The sequence below is a fragment of the Halichoerus grypus genome, chromosome X (assembly GCF_964656455.1).
Source record: "Halichoerus grypus chromosome X, mHalGry1.hap1.1, whole genome shotgun sequence".
Lineage (NCBI taxonomy): Eukaryota > Metazoa > Chordata > Mammalia > Carnivora > Phocidae > Halichoerus > Halichoerus grypus.
The window spans coordinates 125152777-125166518 of NC_135727.1; positions in this window are offsets into that span (position 1 = coordinate 125152777).

Below are 13742 nucleotides of genomic sequence, written 5' to 3' on the forward strand. Positions count from 1 at the left end.
GCCGGAGGACTTGAAATACCCCGCCACAGTCGATTTTCACACTCCTGGCGGAACAGAGTCTCTCAGCCTCTTAGGGGTGGGGGCTGTCCTGTGCATCGTAGGATGTCTCTTGGCATCCCTGGCATCTACTCATGCAGTGGTTTGAACTATGTCCCCCTCAAAAACTATGTCCAAGTCCTGACTCCCAGTACCTGTAAATGGGACCTTATTTGGAAATAGCATCTTTGCAGATGGAATTAAGTTAAGGATCTCGAGAGGAGATCACCCCGGACTTAGGGTAGGCCTTAAATCCAATGACAGGTGTCCTTATAAGAGAAGGAGAGGGAGACGTGAAGCACAGGGACATCGGGGGGAGGCCATGTGAAGCGGAGATTGGAGTGATGTCCCACAAGCCAGCGAGTGCCAAAGATTGCTGGTGGCCACAAAGAGGCATGGAACGGACTGTCCCCCAGAGCCTCCCTGCCGACACCTTTCAGACTTCTGGCCTCCAGAACTGAGAGAACAAATGTGTGTTGTGTTAAGCCTCCCAGTTTGCAACGTCGGGAATCGAACACGATCCACCGGAAGCCAGTAGCACCCTCCCCCGGGTGGGACTTGAAATGTCTCCAAATATTGCCAAATGTCCCCTGAGGAGCAGAGTCATCCCTGCTTGGGACCCACTGTGTTAGCATCACACTTTTTAAACTCGAAAGGGAAGGAACCTCCTGATCTAAAAGGAAGGAATGCCTGAGCCAGTAAATGCTCCCCGCCACCATACACACTGAACCTCGGTTAGTGGGAACGTGGGGATGGCAACTGAATCGCGGAAGTTGAAATGCAGAAATAACCCGTGCCTCTCTTTTTTGTTGCTTAGACATTCTCCCCGAACCGCCATTGGACACAAGCAGGAACCCTTTCTTTCTTTCTTTTCTTTCTTTCTTTCTTTCTTTCTTTCTCTTTCTTTCTTTTTTTTTATTGTGTTCAGTTAACCACTATATAGTACATAGTTTTTGATGTAGTGTTCAGTGATTCATTAGTTAAGTATAACACCCAGTGCTCATCACAACACGTGCCCTCCTCAATACCCATCACCTTGTTACCTCCTTCCCACTTCCTCCTCCCCTCTGAGACCCTCAGATTGTTTCTCGGGGTCCATAGTCTCTCATGGTTCGTCTCCCCTTCTGATTTCCCCTCCTTCAGGTTTCCCTCCCTTCCCCTATGGTCCTCTGTGCTATTGCTTATATTCCACATATGAGTGAAACCATATGATAATTTTCTTTCTCTGCTTGACTTACTTCACTTAACATAATCCCCTCCAATTCCATCCATGTCAATGCAAATTGTGGGTATTCATCGTTTCTGGTGGCTGAGTAATATTCCATTGTATATATGAACCTCATCTTCTTTATCCATTCATCTGTTGAAGGGCATCTCAGCTCCTTCCACAGTTTGGCTATTGTGGACATTGCTGCTATGAACATTGAGGTGCATGTGCCCCTTCTTTTCACTACATCTGTATCTTTGGGGTAAATACCTGCTAGTGCAATTGCTGGGTTGTAGGGTAGCTCTAGTCTTAACGTCTTGAGGAACCGCCATACTGTTTTCCAGAGTGGCTGCACCAGCTTGCATTCCCATCAACACTGTAAGAGGGTTCCCCTTTCTCCACATCCTCACCAACATTTGTTGTTGCCTGTTTTGTTAATTTTTGCCATTCTGACTGGTGTAAGGTGGTATCTCATTGTGGTTTTTGATTTGTATTTCCCTGATGGTTAGTGATATAGAGCATTTTTTCATGTAGCAGGAACCCTTTCTAATGCATTCTGATTACTAAAAACTGAGAGAACTATCATCTGCAGTTCTTTGTGAAGTGGGAGGTGAATCCAGCGCCCATCACGCACCCAGAGACCCTCCCTACACAGATGAGTGTTTCCATCCAGGAGAAAGTACGAAAGTTCATAGAGGGGCTGTTTTGGTGAAGAAGGGCTCCCAACCCCCGCCTCTTCCATTACCCGTTAAAGGGAAATGCTGACTTCATCTCTATTTCTGGGAACAAATTTGGGCCGCTTCCAAACAGCGAGTGCCTGTCGTTACTGGAGAGAAGCGTGGGCTCAAGAATCGGGGGGCCTGGTTTCGGAGGAGACCTCTGCGGTGCACTGGCGGAGTGAGCCCCTCGAGCCCCCAGGCCTCCCCAGCCCTCCCGGCCTCCCCTGCACAATCATCTGTATGTGGTGTGCTCAGCTCAGAGCGAGTGTTCCGAAGCATAATGAACTTGAAAAGTGCTCAGCCTGGAGTTTGCCTGGCAGAGTAAAGTGTTCAGGAAGTATTTGCTATTATTAACCAGAATGAAGCAGGTTCTCGAATAAGCCAAGCAATTTGCTGGGAACATAAAAGTCCCCGGTGCGTTGAAGGCACACCGGAAGTGCAGAGCTGCAAAAGCTTCGGGTTCTGGACCAAAACAGAGAGTGCTCAGGCAGAGAATTTTCAATTATCTGGATGAAGGATTAACCACAGACAGGGTGGGTAAGCAAAAGCGGCAGTTAATCCAGAAATAACTAGACCACAATCAGCTGCTGCCATCAAGAGTGGGTGGACTTGGCTCCTGGCAGCCGCTCACCCACCTGCGTGTGAGGTCAAGGTCTCTGCTCTGAGAAGCCGCCAGCCGCAGAGTGAGAGCAGACCTCGGAGAGCCGCCAGCCCCGACCTTGATTTGGTTACAGTTAATCCACGAAGTTGATTCCCCAAACTAACTGAAAATAGACTGCCAGACATCACAATTATGTTGGATCCCCAAAAAGGCATCCAGAAATACATAGTTCATGTCTTTGGGAGGCAACGTTTGTGTCCTCCACAGTGTGGGGCTTCTCACGAGGCATAGATCGGCTCCAAGATCATAATCATGTTGGATTATGAGAGAAGAACTCTCTGGTTCTGTCATTTTTAAGATTGCAATTGAAGTCATTCTTCATACACATGAATGCGCTCAAGGGATCTAATGCCTACAAAGGTCAAGGTGCACATACGACTGGGATCGCAGTCAAGGGCAGCCAAGATAATACATGTGAAGTCCAGACTGAGAGAGGTCAGAATAGAGGAGTCAGCTCATCTCCAATAAATCATGGAAGTCTTCACCAAAAGTACCAAGGGAGTAAAGAGAGTGCGGGGGCCAGGTAGTGAAAGAACAGACAGTCTGGCTGTCTGGGCTGGTTAGGGACCTCCTAGACATAGGGGGTCACACCTACCAATGACTGAAGGGAGTTACTATACACCCCAGCCCCCTTGTCCCCTGTGGGGTGACAGCTCTGGGGTGCATACTCTCTAGTGTCCCCCACGTCTCCAGCTGTCCACAGCAGCAACTTGCTGGATAACCCCCTTTGTCGGCTGCCTTCCCCTCTCTGTCCCCCTTCCCCGCCGTTCCCTTACACTGTTCCCTGACATCACCTTGCAAATAAACGGCTTGCACTTGAATCTTGGTCTTGGGGTCTGCTGTCGGGGGGAATCCAGACTGAGACAGCCCCGTACATACCAGCCACAGGAGCTCGAAGAGAGTAAGACACTTTCTCCCGCTGCCTGTCATGGCGGGGTGCTTGGAAGTGAGGGCAGAATCACTGTGCTTCGGAAGACAGCCACTTGCCAGGTGGACCGATGACAGCCGGACAAGGCAAAGGGTAAACAAGCTGAAGACCTGAAACTTCTAAGGCGGCCCAAGACACAATGATGTACCCCTAGGCCCAATGTCCCTACTTGAGAAAGGCAGAGATGAGTGTTCTTCAGCCTTCACTGTATGCTCTATCTAACCCTAGGTGTTAGCTTTCATCCTTTCGTAACGTGTCCTCTTTTCATTTATTCAAGCCTGGCCTTGATTCATAGCCACAAACACTTTCTGAGCCACAGAAATGGTTATATTGCATACAAATATACAATGCACTAGGTTATAAGGCTTTGGGATAAGACCAAGAGGAAAAAGATACATTCCCAGTCAGCGGTGTGCTGGTAAATGTTCTCCAATGGGGGCGGTGGCGGGTGGGGGGGGAGCCTGGTTTATAGTCTCTGCCAATTTCTGTGGCATAAAAATTCCCACCATGACCGATTTCAAGCTAGGAATGTCACAGCGACCGGCTCACAAAACTCCTGCAGATTTCACCATCGGTCTCGTGAGCTGGTACAAGTTCATCACACCACCGCTTAGGAATTCATAATGACAATAAATGCCTAGTCTAGGTAGACGATCTACCTTATCAGATTGACCCCAACATGGAAAATGACTCAATACCACAGAGCTTTGTTTCTTACTCCCGTGACAGTAGTGGGCAGATAACAGGGAGCCAGGAGGTCCTCCTCCGAAGTCATTCAGAGGCTTCCAAGGTCACCCGGGTCATCTCCCTCCCACCCCAGGAGAGCAGAAGACTGCGGCAGATTGCACATGGGAAGTTTTCGATGGGCCTCGCTTCTGCTCACATTCTGTTGGCCAGGACCAGTACATGGCCACAGCCAACTGCAAGGGATGCTGGGAAATGTAGTCTAGCTGTATGCCCCGGGGCGGGGGGTGGGGGTGGGGAAGGAGAGCACAGAGTTGTTGAGCATCGCGTGTCTCTGCACAATCACAGTTCTGAGTACGCATGTTGTGTCAGGTACTGTGCTCACCGAGTTTGGACGGGTAGATGACTTAACGTCTTTTATCAATGAGAACCGAAACTTAGAGAGCTTAAGTGATTAGCCTAAGGTTGCCCAGGAAGTAGAAGAGCCTGGACTCAAAATCATGTCCATCCTATGCCGAGGTTAAAGCTCTTTGTTTGCTCATCTCTACCTGGCTTCCCCTCTATAAAAATGGTGGCTGGCGGTAATGGGATCCTTTGAAAAGACATAGTTCTCAGTCTGGCCCCTTCAGACACTGTCTTTTGTCTTCCTGGTGAGCTTAAGTAAGAATGGATTCTTCTGGGTACAAAGTGGGGCCCCATGAGCCTTTCTGGCCATTCCAGGGTGCAAGAGCAGACAGCCACCAATAAAGTTCTGCATCAGCAGCTGCCAGGCGGGGTCTGAACAGTTTGTCAACACAAAGTACTCGACTATGCAGACCATTTCTTCTTTCTATAAAATATGAAGTAGTAAAAAAAAAAAAAATATGAAGTAGTATGTTTATTCCTCCAGTGTCCTTCCCCAGCATTTTGCCTCAGCGTCCTCGAATCCCCAAGAAAGGAGTCAAGTTGCAAACAGTGCCCTGGGATTTGCCCACAAACCCGAGTCCCCCTGTGGGGGTGTTTGCGCCGGTCAGCTTCATCCGTCTGGGATGTCACAGCTGAGAACCACTTCTCTGAAGATTACGATGCTCTTTCTACGTAGTTATATTCTTGTTCCCCTTCAGATGCGGTTATTAGATGCACCTTTTGGATATTTTTCTACAAAGTAAACAGAATCGCTTAAACTTCTTCTATCTAAAAGAGAGAGAATCTATTAACCAAATCCAGAAATACTGAAATTTAATCTCATTTCTATTCTCTCTCAACATTGAACAGCACAAGAACTTTCCAGTCAGTGGGGCATTTCTCCCTTTGATGTGACATGTTCAGTAAAGTCATGGGCATGGATTTGCCAAGCCATTAGTCTCTGCGGCATTTAGAGCCTGCCACACTTCTTTCTGGTTCAGTTTGATCAAAGATACACCAGGACACGTAGAGTCTGCAGACTCGGCTTTCATATTCAGCCTTTGGAAGTTCAGGATCTCTCAACTGTGCAGCCCTTCCCAGGCCATGAAACACCAAGCCGATTATCATTTTGTTTTGACACGGAGTGTTTTATGTGACATTTTACACAATGGTAGATGGGTCTCTTTTGGGGAAACGCTCTGTGTCTCCAGGAAACTGCCAGGATTATTTTCTTGATTTACGCCAAAAGGTCACAACGAAAGAGCAGGTTTTCGGCCCTTATCCATTCTTCAAAAATATGTGCTGATTATCATCAATACACAAGCTACTAGGACTGACGCTGAAGAACGATAACGGAAACATGGCTTCGGGAGTTTGAGAAGCTCACAGATTTGACCAAGAAAGCAAATCCTGGTTTTTCACCTTCAGAGGTCCCACTTTACAAAGCAATACTCTATGTTAGCTCTGGGCCAAAGAAACGAAACAGAATCGCAAGTGACCCCATCTGCTTCCAGGGACTGTGCTCTGGAATTGACAAGTAAGCTACTATGGAAAGCGAGGGCTGCTCTTTTCAATGCTCAGAGTCCAACCTGAATGTCAAAGTGCAGACGTGAAGCCATCATGAGCTCACACAGTCCCATCCATCTTGGAAACAACACATGCCTGGCAGTTACATCCTCTAGGTCGAGTAATTGCAAAACCAAAACCCAAATCAGATGCTGTGATTTCACCCAACAGCCCTGCTCGGAGCCTGTAAGCATTGTTTATACTTTCCCATGTCAGTCTGCGGGAGTCCCCTCTCTGCTTTTCCTCTCCCGTTGGCAGCTGGTGCTGTGAACGATCGGTTGAAACAAACATTCTCTCCCGGGGCAGCCCCGTCTGTCCCCTCGCTCTGGGCGGCCAGTGCACGGCCTGGAATTACGTATGTCTCGGGGCGGTTTTCGCATCGGGCACGGCAAGCCTTCAGATGGGGAGCTCCAAGGGGGACTGAAGACCAGGCTGGATTCTTCCCTCCGCCGCCCTCCTGCCCCCCACCTCGTGCCACACGGAGGTGTCCCTTCCCCTTGACTGAGATGCCTCTCTGGGGACAATTGGGAGCTCACGTTACAGTATGACTTCTGGGGCCTTTGAAGTCCCAGCTGCGGGCGCCAAGCCTTGCAGATTCGGGGCCCACCCTCCCCACGAAGGGGAGGGCCGCACACTTGAATACAAGTGCAGTGAAAGAGGAGCACCTGGCTGAAATCGAAGCAGAGAACGTGCCTTTAGCTCCAAGCAGAAGGGGGTTCGTTTAATCTCACAAGAATGTTCATCTCTACACAGTGCTTGATTCAGAAAAACCCAAACCTCAAAAAATAAAAACGAAACCAAAAAAGCCCCTCGGACTTGCTGGCACAGCCAAGGGCCGCATGAGATCTTGCTAGCGCTCCCAGGGGCGCCCCCGGGAAAAGTAGGTCAGCGGAGGGTGCGCAGAGGTTTCCCTTCGGGCTGCCCTGGTGTCTCGTTCTGCCACTCACGCGCATGCAGCCTGACTTTTTCCATTCCTTCTCGTGCGCGCTCTGGCTCTCTACACCCAGGCCTCATTTCCCGGAGGTGGTGCCTGGGCCAGGCGTGCGCGGGTACGTGTGCATGTGCATGCCTGTGTGTGAGTGCGTGTGTGTGTTCTGGTTTTAGCATCTTCTCTCCATCAACACTTTCCCATTACCTTAGACCAGTGGTCCTCAAACTTGAGCTGCACCTGGATCAGCTGGAGGGCTTGTTAAAACACAGGCGGCGGGGCTCTGTCCCCCAGCTTTCTGAGTCGCTAGCTCAGGGTGGGACAGAGGATTTATTCGCATCTCTAACAAGCTGCTGGCTGACTCTGACGTTGCTGAGCAAGGGACTGGTTGGTTAGACCAGTCTGACTCAGAGACTAATCTGAGCTAAGGTGACCTGTCACGTTGTCGGAAAAGGTTCCTGGGCTTAAAGTCGCAAGAAGAGCCAAGGAGAGTATGAGCTCTAGTCGGACCACCAACTAGCTGTATGAACTTGAGCAAGTCCCTGGAGCCCAGGGGTTCTCTATCTTGACCACACTTGGGGATCAGCGGGCAACCTTTTCTAAAGGTGATGCCAGACCCCACCCAGGATGCACTGAATCAGAATCTCGGGGCATGACCCCGGGGCATCGGTGTGCTGTAAAAGCTCCACGGGCATCTCTCCTGTGCTTTACCCTCTCTGGGCCTCAGCTTTGCCCTCTGAACAATGGGTAGGATAGTTTTTACCTCGCGGGACCATCGAGAAGAAAAAGCATAAATATTAAAATGCCTTCATAAACAAAAAAGTGTGAGTCAAAGTACTTTCCCCGGCAGAAAACAGATTTAAATTTTAACAGAGGTCACCGATACCGCTGTTAGAGTCTCATCAGGACAGATTGTTCCTGGCACAAGTTAAGCTGTTGGAGAAACTTGGAGGATGGAGAAGCATTTGAACATGCTCATCTTATTCCACCAACACACACCTCTCTCCTTGCTTTTGTTTTGAAAGCATCTCTTCGTATTTTCCACCCAGCGTAAGAAAGCTGAATTGCTCGTGGTCGCTGTCCAGTGGGCTGCTGACTGACTGACTCTAAGCCGGGGGCCGGCACACCGCTTCAAAGCAGCCACAGACGGTTGGGAAAGGAAGAGGCGTGGCTGTGTGCCAATAAAACTTTATTTACAGAACCACGTGGCGGGCTGGACTCGGCCCGCTGTGCTGTAGCTTGAGAACCGTTGCTCTAAAGTGTCAAGGAAGACACAAAAGTGCTCAAAGTTGATTCATGAAAGCAACGGGGAGTCTTTTGAACGGAACGTGGCAAAGAGGCCTTTTCTCCTCGGGCTCGTGCGTGTGGGGCCGACGGTGGGCTGAGGGCCCGGCCGGGCACGACGCACCGCAGGGGGAAGCGCAGGCTCTCACTTCAAAATTACCCAGTTGGCGCCAGGTGTATGCCCGAGGAGGATGACCGCAGTGTTCCCGGGCGCGCGGTGAGGTTCTCCGAAAGAAAGAAGCCAACGCTCCCCCCTCCCTTGCGTTGCTGCTTTCTGCTTTGGGGCGGGGGACACTCCTTCCCGGGCACCCAGAGACACCCAAGCGTGTCCACCCTGTCTTTGCCTAACTGTAGACATCTGCACCCAGCTTTATGAAAAGCTCACCAAAACTACCCCGAAGCAGGGTCCCTTTGTCCGCGCTTTGCAAATCCCAGGGCTCCCTCCTGCACCATTCGAGTGGGAGGGGACTGCCGCCCCGCCCCAGCCCTGCACACGCACCCCCTCGGCAGCCACCGGAGACACAGAGCATCACGCGGCAGTGCGGTGGTGAGCGGGACGCTTTGGGGGCTGAGTAGTCGCACTTAAGAGACCTCATGCCAAGCTGCTCTCCACCTCGTTTCTCTGGACACGCTCCTTCGGGGACGCAATCACCGCAGCCACTGCTCCCTCGTCCCCTGGAAGTTCCCCTTAGAGAACAGAGAACTCTGGATCTTAGAGCTGGAAGTCAACTCAGGCGGTCTCGCGGCCCTGGCACCTAAGGTAAGTGCTCAAACCTCACTCTGCACACAAACCCCGCCCCCCCGGGGAAAATGCAGATTCTGGCTCAGCAGACCTGAGCGGGGCTTGGAATGCTGCATTTTTTTTTTCTGATGTAATAAATACAGAATTTATGATCATTTGGTTAAGAAACAGGGCTAAGGTTTATCTTCACCTATTAATCACAAAGTATTTGACTAAGATAGGAAACAACATGAAACTATTTAAGTTGTTAAACATTTTTTAAAAAGATTTTATTTATTTGAGGTGGGGGAGGGAGGGTGTGCGAGCAGGGGGAGGGGCAGAGGGAGATGGAGAGAGAGAATCTCAAGCAGGCTCCACACTCAGCGTGGAGACCCACTCGGGGCTCGATCCCATGACCCTGAGATCCTGAGGGCACGTACTGCATGGAGCCCTGGGTGTTATACGCAAACAGTGAATCATGGCATGCTGCATTTCTAACCAGCTCTGGTGACGCCGAAGAGGCCCGTCCCTAAATACCGTTCTGGTTACCAAGTGGAAGGTCCCAGCTGCACAGATGATGTGCGGGACGCCCATTAAAGGTGACTCACGTCTCCCAGGTCGTTCAGTTCTGCAAAGAAACTAAGAAGGACACTTCCTGGACCCTCACGCTCCCACCCCCATAGCAGTGCTCCCCAAGGACCGGTCTTTGGAACCCCGGTCCCAGGAGAAAGAAGTTCCCAGTTAGTTGGCCACAGAATCCACTCTCGTCCTCGGGCACCTAGCAGCATCGTGCGCAAGCACGGGATTCCGGGAGCACTTTAGCAAGCGCGTCCCCACTGCAGGCGGACCTACTCGTTCTCCCCAGTGCTCTCCGCACAATTGAGACTCCTGCCCCACGGAGCAGCTGGACGCCTGGCAACTCCCCGGAGAAGGTCCATCACCCACAGCCATTGCCGGAAATGCTCATCTTTCTGGGGACGGACTGAAGTTTGAGAAATGTCAGAAAAGGAAACTAGTCCATCGAAAGGCAGCTAGCTCCAATTTCCGCTTGGGTTAGTATTGGCTGGAAACAGGTGGGGAGCCCCGAGTGAGTGTGAAATGAACACGGAGCCCCGCAGAAGGAAGGAATGTTCTACCAGCAAGCATCCTCTGGACTCGACCTGTCACAGGCAGCCTGTGGGACGGGAGTTTATGTATGTGCTTCCAATTTCTCTGACAGAATCTGTTTGGATTGAGGGCGGCTGTTTAATCTTTGGAATATGTGTTCCATAACAAATGCTGGAATCACATCGAAATTGCTCCCTTCGCTCTGTGAGCCAAACCCTGACTAAAGGGGTTTGGAAATCCCCACAAGGTGCTCTTTGCTTATTGCTCATTCGGAAAGAAAAGACCATTTCTTTAATGAAATGCAATGTTGAGGAACTGCCAAGAATAGATGCTCCCTATCTGCTTTCACATATGGTAGCTTCTTTCTAGCCAATTAACTACCAATGAACTGGGGACGAGCTGTAACAGGCGTGCCGGGCTCCTCCGCGCTCGGCCAGAGCACGTTGCCCCAGGAGGCCATGGAAGTTTCTGGTCCCGTCTCAATTCATGAAAGCCCAGGAAGAAGCCTGCCTGACCCAGACGTTTATTTGCGAAGCCATTCTGGTTAGCTCTAGCTAAGCTCCCAGAATTAAAACTGATGGGTTGTCACCTTTCGGACAAATTCTGTTTGTTCATTCTCCCCCTCTGGTTTTTAACTACATCGTGTTGAGGGGAAATAGCCAAGGCCCACAGAAGGCTGGTCTTTCACGACTTTTACTAATGAGACTTATTTCTACATTAACACTACGCTGGAGAGATTTTTCTGTCTGGAGGTGCAGTGGTATTGGGTTTTATGTTGTCTGAAAAGAAGCAAGTTACACACAGTCTCGTGTTTCGTGAACTCTTGCTCCAAATTTTAAGCTAATCAATAGTTCAGTATCCATGCATATTTATGCTTTCCTGCTCTCCGAGCCGATACAAAGCTACAGAGAAATGGAATTTCTTACCAAGTGATTTCTTTTCTAATAATGTACCATTACTTTGGAGTCAATGAGGCTTTTTTTTTTTTTTTTTTTTGACATTCCTTAAGAGATCTGAGTTTTTGTTTGTTTTGTTTCGAGTTTTTGGAAATGACTGCAGATAGAGCTGGAAAGAAGGCCAATTGGTTAGCCCGATCTGTTACTCATTTTAGGGGTCTTACAATTCAACTGAAAAGAACATAAAATTAATTTCCAACTAAAGCCACCTGGAGGGCTTCATAATGTGAAATGGTCCATGCCAAGTGCCTTATGTACAGTGTCTCTTGTTGATTCTCACAGCCACGCTGCTGGTCAGGAGCGACAGCTCACTTGACAAAGATGGGATAATCTAGGCTCAGAGAGGTTCAGTCCCTTTGACAATGTCACACAGCCAAAAGGCAGTGGAGCTGGAATTCAAGTGCAGTCCTATCACTAAGTCAGCATGACTCCCTGAAAACTCACTATTGAAATTCTGTCAGAATGTTGGTTGTTTGCTCTTAGGGTATCATTAGGCCATGGAAGTTTCCAGGCAGGGCTTTAATACCACTGATATGCGCCAATGGCTTGACCGAGATCTCCAACCTCAACGATTCCCCCGGAACTCTGGACTTCAGTGTCCAACAGAGCTCTCCAATGCAGCATTTCGCCTAGTCTCGCCCACGTCAGTGAACGGCAACTTAGTCGTACCATTTTATATCCACTCCACCGGCAAATCTGTTGGCTCTACCCGGAAATATGTCCAGAATTCAAGAGCTTCTCTGGGACAAGCCTCCATCATAACTTGTGTATTTGAAATAGCCTCCTAGCCAGAGTCCTGACTTCCAGTCCCGCTATACAACAGCCAGAATGGTTCATGTACAATGCAAGTCAAAGCACGTCCTTCCTCTAAATTCCTTGTCTGTACCTGGCCCTGTGAAACTTGGAAGCATCTGCTTGTATTAGCCTCCCACCGAAGGAAAAACAAAACCAACTTCAAATACCCCCCACTCTCTCCGCAAGCACCATCCATCCCGCAGCCACTCACCCCTGGTGGGACCCCAGGAAGTTAGGCCTGTTTCCACCTCAGGGCATTTGTATTTGCCGGCCCCTGTGCTGAGGACCATCTTCCCTAAGCTGTCCCCAGGCTGGCTCCCTCCCCCAATTAGAAGGGATTCCTCTCACTGCTTCTTCTAGATCATCAAAGAGATGTGGGCATTCTCTGTGTTTTTTCCTTCATATTTTTGTGAAGTTGACAATTAAAAAAAGCAACTGGTAGGGAAGGACATGATTTAAGCTCTTGTGATTCCCGAAGTCATAGATTAAAAAGTTTGAAGCGGGGACAGAATGAATGTTAGACCATGGTCCAAGCTGTCCTGCCCAGCCTCTGTGCACGGGGCAGAAACACAGATGGCCCGGGGACAGTGGTCCTGCCCCATCCTTAGACTTTTTATAGCCCCAGTCTGAACTGTTATTTGGCCATCACCCACCAGGCTAAGATCAAGGGATTTTAAAGCTGACCAAACTGACATTACCATCTTGCGTGAAAATCTTAAGAATCAGTCTTTAACTTCCCCGGATACTTGAGCCGTCACCGGAATCAGGTTTCCAGAGGTTCTGCTGGGCAGAAACATGCTGCGAAATCAGTATCTCTTCCATTTACAACATGCTTCTTGAGGACTGTGCTTGTTTTATTTTTAAAAGTAAAGTTCAAACATTTAATTTTTAATAAGGTGCCAATGTTTACACAGAAGGTTACAATTAAAAAAAAAAACCACATTGCTATGTGGTTGTTCCAACACCAAATGCGAATAGATCTCATAAAAGTCTCATGTAGGCTCATTCCCAGCACACCTAGGACGGCAAATAAATAGTTATTACTGCACCGGTGAAAATGGAGTCTGGTTAATGTTCCCAAGTTACATACACATGCTCCCCCCTCCCCCATGTAAATCATTTCAAAGGCTCGGAGCGGAGGGTGATAAAACCCTGCCCACGTGAAATTAAAATGAAGGCATACTATTACAATTATGTAACTCGATAGTGCTCCTCCTTGCGTTTCTCATCGTTTCCAGCTCGGCATCTGATAATGAGTACTGAGCAGATTTGCACATGTTGATAATGTAAAGTAACCAGTTCTCACCTAAGCAAAACAAATTTTTCAGTTTCTGTGACTTCTTAGGGCCAAAAATAGATCTACTGAGATGTCTTCTCCTTCGTAAGGTTTTTGGGAAGTACTAAATAGAGGTCTTTGAGATTGCCTGGTGGTGAGTAACAGCAAACACTGAATAGTGATTTGCCTCTAACACATTTACCTTTCCATTAATGCCATGCGCACATCTGCAGTCCCAGGGGATGCGCTGAAAAACGCAAGAAATTTGAATGTCCCTTTCGGGATACTCTTTATTTGGTGTCTGTCCTTCTACAACACATTTCCTTCGTAGCAGAGAGGGAGAACAAGAAATAGGTTGATGTGCCTCGTCAGAGAACTCCTTTTCCATTCTTCATTTATGTTTATTTACATAAAACACTGATTCAGAAAGAATCCAGAAAGTTCTACAAAAGTCTAAAGGCTTTGGTTCTGGAAAAAGATAAAAACACAT